The sequence below is a fragment of the Sturnira hondurensis genome, unplaced genomic scaffold (assembly GCF_014824575.4).
Source record: "Sturnira hondurensis isolate 20B ecotype Veracruz unplaced genomic scaffold, ASM1482457v3 Scaffold0022908, whole genome shotgun sequence".
NCBI classification, from domain to species: Eukaryota; Metazoa; Chordata; class Mammalia; order Chiroptera; family Phyllostomidae; genus Sturnira; species Sturnira hondurensis.
The window spans coordinates 1,395,286-1,410,201 of record NW_028095539.1 but is presented as its reverse complement, the minus strand read 5'-3'; the positions used below and the strand labels follow the sequence as shown (position 1 = coordinate 1,410,201).

At 55.9% G+C, this 14,916-nt stretch overlaps 1 protein-coding gene across 1 annotated transcript in view; it reads right to left on the bottom strand.

Annotated features, from left to right (window-relative positions):
- The window catches only part of NEK6 (NIMA related kinase 6), a 73,389-nt gene extending 59,059 nt beyond the window's left edge, over window positions 1-14,330 (bottom strand). Inside the window, exon 1 of the mRNA XM_037036451.1 lies at window positions 14,189-14,330. The gene's annotated coding sequence lies outside the window, so the exon portion shown is untranslated. The remainder of the gene's footprint in view (window positions 1-14,188) is intronic.
- Between the last annotated feature and the right edge of the window lie 586 nt (window positions 14,331-14,916).

Sequence of the window (14,916 nt, the reverse complement as noted above, 5' to 3'; positions counted from 1 at the left end):
CAGGCCAATTTGAGCACCCATGATCTTTCTGTTCTTCTCAGCCACACCGTCCCACAACACCCAGCACCACCCTGACACACAGTAGGTGCTTGTTTAGCATAGGATGCTGTGAGCAGAACCTGTGAACTTTTTGCTGCTTGGAAAAACAAAAACGTCCATTCACACTAGAGCAGATTGGTTTAGAGTCTGTGCTCTGGGAGCCTCAGGCCTGGGTTCAAATCCTGACTCCGCCACGGACCTTGAACAAATAACTCAGCCTTGCTCAGCTTCCCTGTCCTGGTCTAGGAGTAACAGGGCCTGCCTCACAGGTTCTCTGAGAGGAGTCGGAGCGACACTTCGTGGCCAGGGGCTGCCCGGGTGGCCTTCGTGAGAGCAACCTCGAGAGTGAGCAGTGGAGTCTTGGGAAAACCTGAATAAAACGCCCCCAATCACACAGGTGAACCTGCTTTCTCAAAGACACCTGAGGCAAAGGCAGCTGGATGAGGCCATCCCAGGCCCCTCAGAAGAACGGGACCATGAATTACAGGCACATGTTAAATCCCCAGCAACTGCCCCTGGAGAGAAGACCGACACTGGGGGGGTGAATCAGTCTACCCAGCAGCCCGGGGCACCAGTGCCGCCATACCCCAGCCCTGTCCACCTGTCTGCAGCACTGAGACCAGCAACACTGGACACACTTTACTCGCCTCTAGCTCACGGTTGCCCTCCCCACCCAGAATGCCAGCTCCACTGTGGGTCTTCCGTTCACCCTGCATTTAGAGCCGCACCTGACTCCGCCGGCTGAGTGGACGACCAAACAAAGCAAGGCGGGGATGACTTCCTTGGGGAGGGTGGCTCTGGGCTGTGATTCTAAGACGTCCCAGTGTGGAGAGGGGCTCCTGAGTGTCATGGGTGCCACCGAGCTGCAGTCCTCACCCCGCACTGTCATTTATTATCAGTACAACAATGGCCACCAATTGCTGAATGCCTGTGGTGTGCATGCTCATCTCAGTGGATCACGAAAACTGCCCCACAGGCAGTAACTGAGATCACCCCTCACTTTGCAAATGAGAAGTGACAAGCCAAGGAGAGAGGTAAGCGGAAGGTGGAAAGGTGACTTGGACTCAAGTGTGTCCGAGGCCACTGCCTGCTCCCTCCATCTCTGGGCCTAAGAGTGGCCACAGGGCTGGCTGGACCTTGGAGGAGAAAAGCTAGACCTGCTCCCTGCCAAGAAGGGTGACCGCTCAGAGGCAGCGGCTGAGGTCTGGCTCCTGTCCAGTCCCCATGCACACGCAACAGACGGTGGGGAAGGAAGGCTCAGCCACCCAGTGAGCCTAGCCATCCAGCCGCGCCTGGGATTGTGCAAAGTGCACTGGCTTTGGGGGTCAGTCGGGCCCGGGTTCAAATCTCCATTTTCACACTGTGCGGCTTATGGCTTTGGACCAGTGGCTTCATTCTCTGGACCTCAGTTATCCTCCTCTGAAAAATGGGGTCAGTCTAAAGTTGTGAGGATTAACTATGACAATACAGATGAAGCATTCAGCCAGGTCTGTCTGGTGCAGAGGAGGTACCAAGTAACAAGCATTAGCTAACTCTCCCGAGCCGCCCTCATTCACGTTTTCGAGAGTGGCCAGACATCCACATCCCGTGGCTGCCAGACCCCTGATGTCAGGGCTGGGAACAGCGTGGGTGGCTGGTGGAATCTGAGCTCCCCACCCTCTGATTTCTAGGGCACCACCTGCTTGGCATTCCTCCCAAGTGACCGAGTGAGCGAGTGGACGGGTCAGCAACCTTGTTATTTGATTTCTGACCCTTGTCACTCAAGGACAGGAAGTTGGAGGGGATGGGTTTGCCAATGCAGTAACATCTGGCACCAACGTGAGGTATTAAATCAGGAGGGCACTTCCGAGGAGGCCCTGGGTGAGGAAGGGGAACAGCTGACAGCCGTCACATCCTGGGCCAGCGGTCTGCAGACAGTGCCTCACAGCCGAGCATTTCCTTTAAAAGAGACCTGGCTCTCAGCCCACGTGGGGACCGGATACAGGGGCCTTGCTCTCCGTGAAACGTGGGTATCGAGAGAAGGAGGCCACAGCCCTCCTGTCAGGGCCAGCTGCCCGCGCTAGTGACCGGCGTGGTGGCATCAGGCCCTGCCCTCAGAAGGGAGCCCGTGCTTGGGGTTTCATGGTCTGTGTTCACGGTCCTGAATGTTCTCGCTTTGTCTTTGAACTCTGAAGTGAAGTCAGGCAGAACAACGGGGCATGGGCTGGGGGCTTGGAGCCTCGGCTCACATGTGGCCGGCCGGCTTCTCCAGGACAGGTTCCCAGCTGTCCCCTCCCCGCCCCCACCCTAGTAATCTCTGCTCCCCCATCCTGGGTAGGCTCCAGGCACCTCCAGTCTGCACTTGGCCCGTGAGTGTCCCTGTGCCCAAGGGAGCGTGGCCTTAAATAGCTAATTAAAACGTCACGACAGGTGGGGAGACTGCAAAGGAAAGGAAGAACCTCTCTTCCTGCTTTTTGAACAAGGGGCTTGCATTTTCATTCTGTACTGGTCCCCTCGAACTACGGCGCTGGCCTTGCGTCCCATTAACACGACCCTCTGACCGCCCTCCCCTGGCCTGGGGGGCCTCGGGGTCACCCCCAGGCCTTTGCAGAACTAGACACTTGGGGTCTGAGACAGTCACACCTGAGAAGCTTCTCTGAACTCAGCTCTTCCTCTCCCCGCCCCCGGGTCTTATTCTTTGAACCCCTATGGTTGGTCAGTTATTCTATCCTGTGGGCCAGGCCTGGTTTCCGGTGCAGGAGGTGTGACAATGAACCCGGACGCAGCACAGTAACGAAACGGGCCGGCCTGAAGGTAGCAAGGTTAGGTGGAGGGAGTCTCAGGGAGCAGGGTGTGGACTGGACAGCTACTCTGGCTGGCACATTCAGGCTGCTTCTGGAGGCAGGGACGTCGGCGTCAGCTCTGGGAGACCCGCATCTGGGGCCCCACCTCTGTAGGTGGGCTGCGGCAGCCGAGCACCCAGCCCGGCAGGCACTGCAGGGAGGGAGAGGGTGCAGCACAGAACACTGACTTAGGGACGTCTGCAGCAAACTCATTGCAGGGCCACGGCAGCTCTGCTGTTGCACAATCGCTCCTCTCGGGTTAGATAGTTGTTGCTTGTGGTTTCTATTCCTACCTGACACTCTACAGACATCTGTTCAGTGACTCCAGTTAGGACCGAGCAAGGGACCAACCAGGTGGAGGCGGTGGCTTTTCTGATTTGACTCATCACCCGTAGAGCAGAATACACAGTGAATAGGGACTCAGACTGCAGGGTGGGGCCGCCCTGGGTTGGATCCTGGGCCATCCATCCTCCCAGTTGTCGGGCCTAGGGCCCATCTGATCTGCCCTGAGCCTCAGCTTCTCATCTGTGATTGGACAAAGCATTCGGCCAGGTCTCTGTGGTGTGCGGTAGGTACCAGTAAGAGTCCCAGGTGAGGCTAATAAGAGTCCCAGCCTCAAGAGGTGGCCGTGACGATGAGCTGAAATGATGTCAGTGAAGGGTACAGCACACAGCTAATGCTCAATAACTGCCAGCCATCGTTATTGTCACGAAACCCCAAAACATCCACTCAGAAACCTGAGCCTCACGTGGCGCTTCCTGGGATCCGCGAGTCTGCTCGCTCCTTCCCAGCATCTGCCAGGACTCTGCTCGGAGACGGCTCTCTCCCCCATTGTCATGTCGCATCCGTCCATAAATATTTAAACAACATGTCATCAGATTATTATAACATATGATCTATAGCACTGATGTGCTGCAGTTCTGCGCATTTGGGCTTCATTTTCAGAATATCGAGACATAAAATATTTATGTATTTAGCCAACCACGAGATCTCACATTCTGTCTCAAATGCTGGGTGGTGGCAAGACGCTGAACTGAGACGCGACGTGTGAAGGGGGTGCCTCGTTCTCACGTCAGCTCCTGTGCATCTGGATGGTTTCTGGTTCGTGCTGGGGACACGGTCATGTGGCCCGTGAATGGAGGCTGGCCGGGTTTGTCACCGAAAGCAGAGGGAGAGGGACCCGAGGGCCCCATCAGAATGGGGTTCAAACCACTAGGAGCTGTATCATTTTTGCGTCGGCATCTCCATGGGTCTGTGCAGAGTGGGTGCTCAGTGAACGTCCACTGGGGAATGAATGAGCTCACGTGCACCCGAGGCACCAGCCAGCAGGCTGGCACCCAAGGTGGATTTAGTCATATTTGTCCTCCTGCTCCATTCTATCCCCAGTGCTCAGCACCAGGCCGGGCACCGAGTGGGGCCCAGAGAATGTTGTTGGATGAAAGGCAATTGCAGGAAGACATGCATGACCAGATAAATCACTTAATTAGCTAATGAATTAATGAGGGATAGTGATTCCCAGTCTGCTGGTCCGATTACACTGTGCAAGACCCTCCTCCTGAGAAATAAAGGCTCTCCAGTAACCCAGAGTGGATAAGCAAAGAGGCTTTTCTGGGTAATTAAATATCTCAACTGCTAACATTAACACATCACGGTGACCATCTGGCCCGGAATTTTCAGCACTGTGCAATTTCAAGGGTGCCCCCCATGCAAGCCATTCGAGCATCCGGGAACTTCTCACATGCCAGGGACCGAACTGTGGTCTTTACAGTGCCTAACCTACAGGTGAGCGATGTCTGAAGACCTGGGATATCACAGAAGTGGGCGCAAAGCAAAGCTGTAGGCTTGGAGGAAAAGCATTTCCTCCACGTGGTCTGTGAAGGCCATGCTGTCACCCAGTCCCCAGACTCTATCCAGACAAAAATCCAGTCTCATTGCCTCCCCTCTCAGATTGGCTGAGGTGGGAGGCATTTGAAACAAACACAAAAGGCCACTAACATTCTTGGGGGAGACGAGCAAAGACAATGCACCCTCACTGAGGCAGGTGTGCCAAATTCAAGTTCACACTTGAGCTCCCGGTGGACCTGCATCTGTGGGGACTCAGCTGGACCGGCCAAATGCACAGGTGGGCTCCCTTTCCCACTCCCTGTCTGCCATGTGGTGCCCTATGGTCTACCAGCTAGGGAAGCATTCCTTTCAAGCTGTGGTCCCCATTTTCTGGGCTGGGTGGAATCTGGGGTCCCGCTCATTGGCCACACAGCAATGTCCGTGCGGGAGATGATGCTTGCGAGGGTGTGGCCTCTTCCTCTTCCCTAACTGATCCCAAAAGGTAGGCCCTCTAGAAGAGGAAGGGTGCTTGATAGAAAAGGCAGCTTTAAGACAAGGCACTTGCCTGTTCCAACCCACAGCCCCTCCGACACAGACATTCAGGAGCAGTCTGTGAAGAAAGAGGCAAAGGAAGGAGACCCCAGAACTCTGGGAGGCACAAGCTCCTCCTACTTGGGATAATTGAGGACAAGGATGAGTCTTTCTCCAAGAAACCTCCTCTGTACAGAGGACGGTCAGCCAGGCACAACACAGCCCTTCGCTGCCCACAGGGAGGGGCAAAGTTTGCTAACAGATTCAGTAACTCTATGTAAACGTTCTCTGGGGATCGGCCACTTGCCCACTCAAAACTGTCCTCGATGAGCCAAGCACGGTACAGGGCACTGAGGACACAGCTGCGGTCCCCAGACTGAGCTTGACCCTCATGGAGTCCAGATGCTAGTCTGGGAGGCAGACAACGAACACACAGCATCAGGGAAGGGACAGGGCCCCGAAGGAAAATAAAGCCAGGCCAGGGAATGAAGAGTTCAGGGGCTAGGGTGGGAGTGATGTGCTGTTTTTAGAGAAGTGACTTGAGCGGTGTCCTGAACAGAGGCTGGGAGCACATCCTGGGAATCTGGGGGGAGGATTCAGGAGGAAGACACAGCAAGTGCAAAGGCCCTGAGGTGAGAGCACGCTCAGCTCAGAGTAAGCAAGGCACCTCACTGGAGAAGTGAGGCTGCAGACCTCCCAGGGGCCCCACTGCTCTGGCAATGAGGACCAAACCTGACCCAGGTGCGGGGGGGGGGGGTGTCTCGGCAGCCTCCTCTCCCANGATGCTAGTCTGGGAGGCAGACAACGAACACACAGCATCAGGGAAGGGACAGGGCCCCGAAGGAAAATAAAGCCAGGCCAGGGAATGAAGAGTTCAGGGGCTAGGGTGGGAGTGATGTGCTGTCTTTAGAGAAGTGACTTGAGCGGTGTCCTGAACAGAGGCTGGGAGCACATCCTGGGAATCTGGGGGGAGGATTCAGGAGGAAGACACAGCAAGTGCAAAGGCCCTGAGGTGAGAGCACGCTCAGCTCAGAGTAAGCAAGGCGGCTCACTGGAGAAGTGAGGCTGCAGACCTCCCAGGGGCCCCACTGCTCTGGCAATGAGGACCAAACCTGACCCAGGGGGGGGGGGGGGGGGGTCTCGGCAGCCTCCTCTCCCACCACACGCCTCTGCTTTCTGTGGCTGAGCCCCCTGGCCTTCTGTTAGACAAGGCAAATGCTCTGTGCTCCCAGCGTGCTACCTTGGCGCATGCTGTTCCCTCTGGCCACCTCGGAGTCCCTCTCCCAGGCCCTAGGCCTGGCCACTGACTCGGCCCACAAAAGGGGTACATTCAGGCGGCAGCCTCTGCCCTCTGACCCTTTAGACCAGACCCTCGTGCATGGGGTCCTCACTGCATTCATGCCGATGCTGTTGGAGCACCACGTACCCTGGATTCTGTTTCTGTTCCTTTGTCTACAAAATGGGCATGCTGGTAGTTTCGTCATCGCATTGCTGGGAGGGTGAAGCGAGTCGCTGTGGAGGGCTAGAGCAGAATGTAGCACATGGTAAGGACTGGCACAAAGGACCTATTGAAGGGCTCCAGGCTGAGGCAATGGCAGGAAGTCTCTGGCTTCCCACTGCTTGGGGTCTGCCCACCACCGGGGCCTCCGGTCCTGCTCCCAGCACCCTGTCCCACAGCCCCACAGGCCCACTCCCTCTGTGGTCCTCCTGTCCCTCATCCCGGCCCTCTCAGGTCTCCGGGCTCCCTGACACCCTACCTGGTACACCTCAGGTCTCTGGCTCAGATGTCCCTCCCACTTCCCCAGAGAGTGTGTCCCTGAAGGTGCTTACTGCAAATTACATACAAGGCGGTCATGACAGGTGTGTCCCCACCAACTGGGGATGGGCCCTGGGGCGGGGTCGCTAGAGGGTCTCTGAGCTAGCTCCCAGCACAATGCCTGGCCCGGGATGTTGGGATGCGTCTCCTGAATGAACTACTGAACAGACAGGCACACACCAGCCAGCGAGGGCACGTCCGTCCACAATACAGAGTCTGCTGGGCCTGCGCAACGCCGAGCGGTCTGCTTAACACCGAGTGGTCTGCGTTTCCGCACTGACCTTCCCTCCCACAGCTGGGCTGGAGCGCCGCCACCAGAGCCTTGGCTTGAGAGTCAGCACAGTGACCAAGTGAAGCCACAGAGCTGCCTCAGATGTCACGGAGACCTCGGGCTGGCGACAGACTCTCTGGGCCTGTCTCCCCGGCTGTGAAGTGAGAGGCTTTGTGCCTTCGCTTTTAAGCTTCAGCACCTTTTCTTACAAAGTTTTTTCCCCAGGTAGCATAAAGCGAACTGCTTTAAAGTGAACAATTCAGGGGCACTTGGCACACTCACTGTGTTGGGCAGCCACCCTGTAGCCAGTTCTGAAGCATTTTCCCAAAGGGCGCCCTGCATCCACCCATTCAACAGCTGCTCCCCTCCCCCCGCCCCTGGGACCACGGATCTGCTTTCTGTCTCCATGGATTTACGCATCCTGGGTATTTTACATAACAACCTTTTCTTCACATGACTCTTGTGCAAAACCTCCTCATGTAAAACAGGTAACAGGTGTAGCGCTGTGGCTGAAGGCAGGTGCAGACCTCCCTGACACACACCCTCATCCTGGGACGCATGGCCCTTATCCATAGTGGCTTTTCAGGAGAGGCCGCAATCCCAGGCCCTTTCTTTTCGGAACTCTAGTCCTAAAGCTGGAGTTCTAACGCAAGTCACCCCAAACAGTGTCTGAGAATCGAGGGTCTCGTGCCTGGTGTGACTGGCCCATTGTCCTGAGGAGGAAGTGGAGGCTGGGCCCATGTGCAGCCCTCGCCAGAGGTGGCTGCTGGGGTGTTGCAGGGGTGGTGCCCTCCCCTCACCCCGCACACCGGGCCAGCCGATTCCCACAGAAGCCGCCTCGGGACACTTCCTGGGGACACGGATCTCGCCTCTCCCTCAGAGGAAACAAGTCGGCAGCAGGGAACACCAAATGACTTAGTCCATGCTGGACACGCACCGGAGTAGGAGTGGGGAGGGGGCCACCACTCTCTTCTGATCACGAGCTGCCTGTGCTGCCTCGGGTCTGTGGCAGCCCCTCCTGTTAGCACGGACCTCGGATGGGGCTGACGCTGCGTAAATAGCCAACGGGACATCTGCTGTGCCTCATGACGCAGGGTGGCTGCCACAGCTCTGGCAGCCTCCGGAGACCCCCGACTCCAAAGGATGCACCAAAAGCCTAAGAGGCTCGCTTTTTCACCCTGAAGGGGGGGGGGCAAAAAAATACTGATTTCTAAACATTTTCCTGAGATGCCCAGGGCCACCTGACGTTTAAATCTTGCCTCTTCCAAACTGCCACTGTCTCCTCCCCATCAGTTTTGAGGGTCACTGATCACAGGAAAGTGCTTCAGTGGTGCCTGGAAGGAGGGGCTCCCCCCCACACCCGTTTCTGCCTTGTTTGGGGCCTCAATATGCAGGGACACTGAAATGCTCTTGACAGAGAGACGACTTTGCGGCCTTGGGCAGGTCCTTGGTAATTAAGCGGTTTCTACGATGTCTTTGGTAAAAACTGGGGAAGTGAGCCCCAGGCACCCACCAGGTGCTTCCCACATGCCGCGCATTTTACATGCATCTTTTCCTTTGGTTTTCCCCTTCAACCTTTTGAGGTCGTATTATTGTCCCTGTTTTCCAGGTGAGGAAACCGAGGCTCTAAGAGGTAAATGACTTGCTCACGAGTAGTAGTAAGTCGGGCTTGGACCTCACTCCCCCTTGAGCCTTGGTGCCAAGGCTTAAGATTTTTTAAAGATTTTATTTCTTTATTTTTAGAGAGAAGGAAAGAAACATCGATTGGTTGCCTCTCCTACGCACCCCAACTGGGTGGAAGGGGGTGGGGACCGAACCAGGTATGTGCCCCGACCAAGGCTCAGATTCTTAAATGCGACTGTGGGTGAGGGCCTCGTCCTCTCTCAGCCTCAGTGCCCGCTTTCTTCTCTGGACTGTGAGCCCAGTGAATTCCTTGTCTGCAGCTGGGACCGGTCACAGCAGAAGGCTGAAGTCACCCAAGTTTCAAAGATGTTGGCGACACAAGGAACAGACAGAGCAGGCTTTGGGGACGAACCCCAACTCTGCTGCACGCACCCCTGCGGTGAGGACGGGTCTGAGGGACTCAACCCAGGAGCCTGGCTCAGGAAGTTCTCCTTAAATGGCCCTCCATGTGCTCAGGTCCAGCGCCGCCCCTCCCCCAGCCCAGTTCTGAAGTGTGAAGGTTGAACAACTCCGGGAAAATGCTGGCTCTGAAGGGCAGCTTCCCTCCCCCTTCGCTCGTCCGAATTCCTTCACACTCGATGGAATTCCTACATAAAGCCCCTTTTTCTCTCCTGTGAGGTCACCCTCACACAGATGTCTACGAGAAAGAACGGCTCGGTGTGGATCAAGGCCTCTGGAGCTGAATGCATTTCAGATCCGGCTTCATACTCCCCCCATCCCCCACCTTCCAGTTCTGTTGGCCCCTCATTCTCGTCCCCCCCTCCCCCGCAGAGCCTCGCCACAGCAACCAGTTGGGTTTGGAGGGGTGCGCTGACCCTGCCAGTGGACGCCAAGAAGGCCTGGCTAGAAGACGGGTCCTTTGCCACCAGACCACCCGAGAAGTTGTCTGTGGAAAAATCCAGAATTAGAGACAGCGGCAGAGGCTGTGTGCGGGGGTCTGTTTCCACACAAGCAAGTCCTGTTACAGGGACAGATGTCAAAATGCTAGTTCAAGTTCCCAACTTAAACGTTACAGGAAATTACAGCACTAACGGATCAGTCCCAAGGTTAGCTCCTGTCTGGGAGTCGTGTCTGAGACGGCTGTTGGTCTATTTCGCTCTCGGCCAAAGGAAAGGACCATGTGTATGTCACTCAGCTCCAAGAGGAATGACTAAAGCCACTGGCCTGATCATTTTCTTTTTAAACCAATATTTTCCCAGAAGGCTACCTGGTCACTACCCAAGAGTCTGCAATGAGAAGATGGCCAAACACCCAGAAGCCACTGAGGGTCTCCGGCCAAGCCTGACCATGGGCCACCTGCTCAACTGCGAAGTGATTTCGCACTCAGAGGGACCACAGGTGACTGCCCTGCCCCAGGAGCCCTCTTGGTCCCCAGAGTGCCACATCCTGGCGGCCATCTGAGGCGGTGGCCAAGGAAAGGTCTGCCGCCTGTGCACACTGCTTCCTAAGAATGACGTCCGACAAAAAGATAAAAATGTAGAAACAAGGACTATTTTTACCTCTCCAAATCACAGACCAGACGGGAGAGAAATCAATCAATGCCAGAAACGCGGCTGAGCCTTTGCTCAAGATCTATTATTTCACACCTTAAATTAACGCATCTCAAAGCAATTTGCAAACGTTCATCAACTCTGCAGAACAGCAGAGGGAAGGGACAGAGATACCTTCTCCTTCCAACAGCAACGGACACGTACGGTGGCACCACACTCCCCAACTGGCACAGGCCTCACGCACAGCGTTCCTTTCAAGTCCTGTGTAGTATGAACCTCGACAGAAATGGAAGTGAAGGAGGAAGGGAGACGGGCGCGGGACCGAAATGGAGAGTGGCAGGAAGCCTCTGCAGAAATGATCCCGCTCAGCACGGACAGGCAGGCCCCTCGGAGGGAGCTCTCCGCCATCAGGGGTCGGAAGGCCGGGCTCCTGCAGAGGCCAGTGTCCCAGCTTGCTGCTCTCCCACAGGAGCCGGGGGTGCCAGCCTGCACTCGACCCTGCATGACTCACCAGCCTGCTCCGCTCTCCACCTTGTTTGGTCTGCCTTGCTTGGTCTGACCGGAGAAGAGGAAGGGAATATTCTTCTCTTTTTGACAATTGTTTTGACACTTCCCTTCTGAGACCAATCTTTAGCACTTAGAGAGGAAAGAAGAACGTAAACTGTAGCCCTCTCTATCTGACAGCTCTGGCCCTGGGCGGGGGTCACCTGCCCCAGGAGGGCAACAGGGAACCAGGGAGGAGGGCAGCCTTCAGCAAGACCTCTTCCAGAAGGCTGCAGCCTACCGACGACAGCCTGGCTCAGGCCTGGCGTGACTTCCCCCGCTTGTTTATGTTTTTCAGGAGGAAAGCAGGGCAAAGGCAGATAGACCTGGTTGAAGGTTACAGATCTTCAACTCAGGAATCACAGACGCGGATCGTGACTCAGCCATTTGCCGGTTTACAGCCCTGCCCAGGTTACTTGACCTCCCGTGTGTTCAACTTCCTAAGGTCAGGAAGAACGATCCTTGACCTCAGCCCTGGGCCAGACACTGCACGCAGAGACCGTCACTTTCCAGGGTTGGTGGGAAGACTGTGCTCAGGCAAGACGGGTTCAAATCCAGGGTCAACTGCATATTAGTACATGATCTTCAGCACATTATTTAATCTGCCTGTGCCCGGCTCTTCACCTGTAAAATGGGCTTCACAAGAGCTCCCATCTCCCAATGTTGGTGCATGGAGTGAGTGAGGTAAGGTACTAAAAGTACCCTGGCTGGCACATGGTAGGTCTTCAAGAAACAGTGGCCATGAGTTGCAATAATACTTTCATAAAATTATGCACGGCACTTCATCTCCCCGAGCCTCGGTTTTCTCATCTGTAAAGTGGAGATGATAACCACCTCACTCCCAGTGAAAACTAAATGTGTGCGTGTATGTTAAAGGACTCAGCATCCAGTCTGCACACTCTTTGGAAGGCAAGTGTCACACGCCTGATGGTGGAAAGAGGACGAGTGTGAAGTCCGGCAAAGGACCGGATTCTGCTTCTGCCGCCTCTTAACGGCCCCAAGATACTGCTTGGCCTCTCTGAGCCTCAGTTTCTTCGGACATGCAAAAACCCGAGAGCGGAAAAAATGCAATTAAAAAAACAAACAAAACAAAAGCCATTCTCCACAGCATGACTACTGGGAGGACTGTGGGCACACAGAGGGCGCTCTGTGAATACACCGCCCTTCCCTTCCCCTCTCCCTGCTCCTTCCTTGCTCAGAGCCACAGAAAGTGCCACTTGGCAAAGCCAGGAGCGCCCTTTCTTGAAACCTGAGCAGCCCTACAAGCAGACCAACTTAGGCTTAAGTTTGAGGCTTTAGTTGGTGGAGATAGAAACTACTTTTTAGTCATTTCCAAAGCAGACGGGACGGCAGGAGCCAACAAACCACAGGGACCATTTTAAATCCTGGGCCTTTCTTCTGGGAAGTTAGGCAAGAACCTTCCCAAATGTTTGCCCGTGGGGCTCTCTGCCAGGGAGTGACTCAGCCACAGCTCCCCACGGGCATATTTTATTTGGGGGTGGGGGATCAGGGAGGGCCTGGTCTTGGTGGGGGAAGGGGAGGCAGCATTTCCAGCAAAGCCAGAAGGTGGGGTTTTTTTTCCCCTTCCATTTTTTAAGACAAAAAATAAAAGGAATGCAGTCCTTTTTGTTTCCTTCCAGGTTTTGTTTGCTAAAAGAAGACGTCCAAAGTTCACTCGGTGAGCTGCTGAGTTGGAAACAGGCCCTTCCAGCCGGCTCTGCATCCCTTTCAATGAAATTCTTCTTCCATTAACGCCAGGGTTTTTAAATGCCTCCAAGGTTCCCCTGCACACACACTGAACTCCTAGGACGACATTTTCCCCTCGGAAAGGCAGGCCGAATTTTGACAATTCAGAGAAACGAGGGAGCTCCTGCGTTCTAAAGTTCGCCTTGAAGCAATGGAGATTTTCGACTGCAGAGATTTTCAACATGTACAAAAGCACAGAAAGACTGTCTGTCAAAACTGTGAGGACAGACTTTGGAAGAAGGTGTCCCAAGCCTGCTGTGATCAATTTGTTACTGTCTTGGGGGCTCTTGGAGGACCAGGCTCGATACAAATAAATCAGATGAATAGCTATCCACTTAGCACGGTAGGCGGTAAGCAGAGACGTCCAAGCACAGGTAAGTGTCTCCAGACTCCTGGTCTCCCCAGGGTCAGTTCCCCCTCTATTCATTCCCCCTCCGCCCCAGGCCTAGGCAAAAGGTTTAAAATCTGCCAGGGCCAATGCAGGGCAAGAACAAAGCTGGGGAAACCAGAGGGGTATGCAGGGAGAACTGAACGCATCTCCTACCATCAGGCCCCCCCCACCCCGGGGCCCAGCCCCGTCTGTCCCTCCTGGAGTCTCCACAGAGGGTCCTGCCAGTGACCCTCCGAAGGTTTGGCTCAGAGGCCACCCCTCTGCGGGACCCAGCCAGCTCTGTGTCTGCGGGTCTGACCTCTGGCTCCTCATTCACAAAACAAGGCTCGGTTCCCACTGGGTGCCCAGGCCAGGCCTGCTTCTCTCCATGGGCTCTCTGGCATCAGGGCCCATGGTGGGCACATCACACAATAGGCTTGGTGAGCACAAACAGGGACTCTTATCCTTCATAATAAACATATTTACACACTCCTGTACATTAATTACACACTCACACCCACAAATGCACAGTTTTGTTCTCATAGGCTCATGACTACCTGCACAAACCACTTGTGGATGGTCACACACGTGCACTCCCTGAATCCACACACACTCCGTCACAAAAACGAGATCTCAGATGAAGCGCTTGGCACATTCCTTGGCACATAGTAGATTAAACACTCAGTAAATGGATCGATGGGAGCTATGCCCATTCCCCACGCCCCCCCACCCCCGGCGCACTCATTCATCCCAAACCACATAAGCCAAGCACTCCGACGTGCACACGCACAAACTCTGCCACAAGCACACACACATTCCTGCGAACACGCACGATGGGACGCACCACCGCGGACACCCTCAGACTAGCACGTTCACAGGCGTCCAATCTCACGCGCACACAACCGCCCGCTCTCCCTGCGGAGCCTAGGGAGCGCGCGCGAGCACGCGTAGTGTCCTGGGCCCGAGTAAGGGTGCCGGCCCCGCGGCCCGGCCCCCGCCCCTTGCCCGAGCCGAGGGCCCGATCCAGTTGGGTCCTGGCCTCAGGCCACTCACCGGCGCGCGACGGGTTCGGCTGCCGGCAGGAGGACCCGCGCGCGGGACCGCGGGCGGCGGGCTGGAGCGGTGGGTCCCACACGAGTTGGCGGCGCCGCGGCCGCACGCTCGCCGCTCTGTTCCGCCACCGCCTGTGCGGGCCCGCGCGCGCGCTCCCGCCCCTCCCCGCCTCGGGGCGCGCCGCCCCCTGCGCTCGTGCACGCTTCGCCACGCAGGCTTGGGGGGCTTCTAGGCTGCTCCCTCAGCCTGCCGGCTTCCTCTACTCTCCCAAGACCACTCTCACTCAGCCCAGGCTCCCCTCCCCATTTCAAAGACAGGGAAACTGAGGCCCGAACTCGCACAGCAAGTCAGACGCGGCAGTCATTTCTCCCTTTTCTGGGGCTCTAGACACGGAGGATTAGGGTCTGCAGTCAGAGAACCCCACGGACCCCTCCCTCGCGTCCTTGGGTGCCCCTCACTGAACATCGCTCCCATCGCAGCCCTGGGCATACTGAAACCAGCCAATCGACAAACGCTTATTTTGTGCCTTCTGAATGCGGCGGGGCTGAGGGGGCCCAAGGGAGCACTGTCCCTGCCCTCCAAGCACCAACATCTGCTTCTCTGGAGCTCCCCACTTCCTGTGGACCCCAAGACTAGTCGGAGTCAATGTGCAGAAGTTTCTGGAAGAAGTAGCACTCGAATAATGAATGTTTAACACCCCCTCTAAGGAGACGTTATGGGGGCCCAGG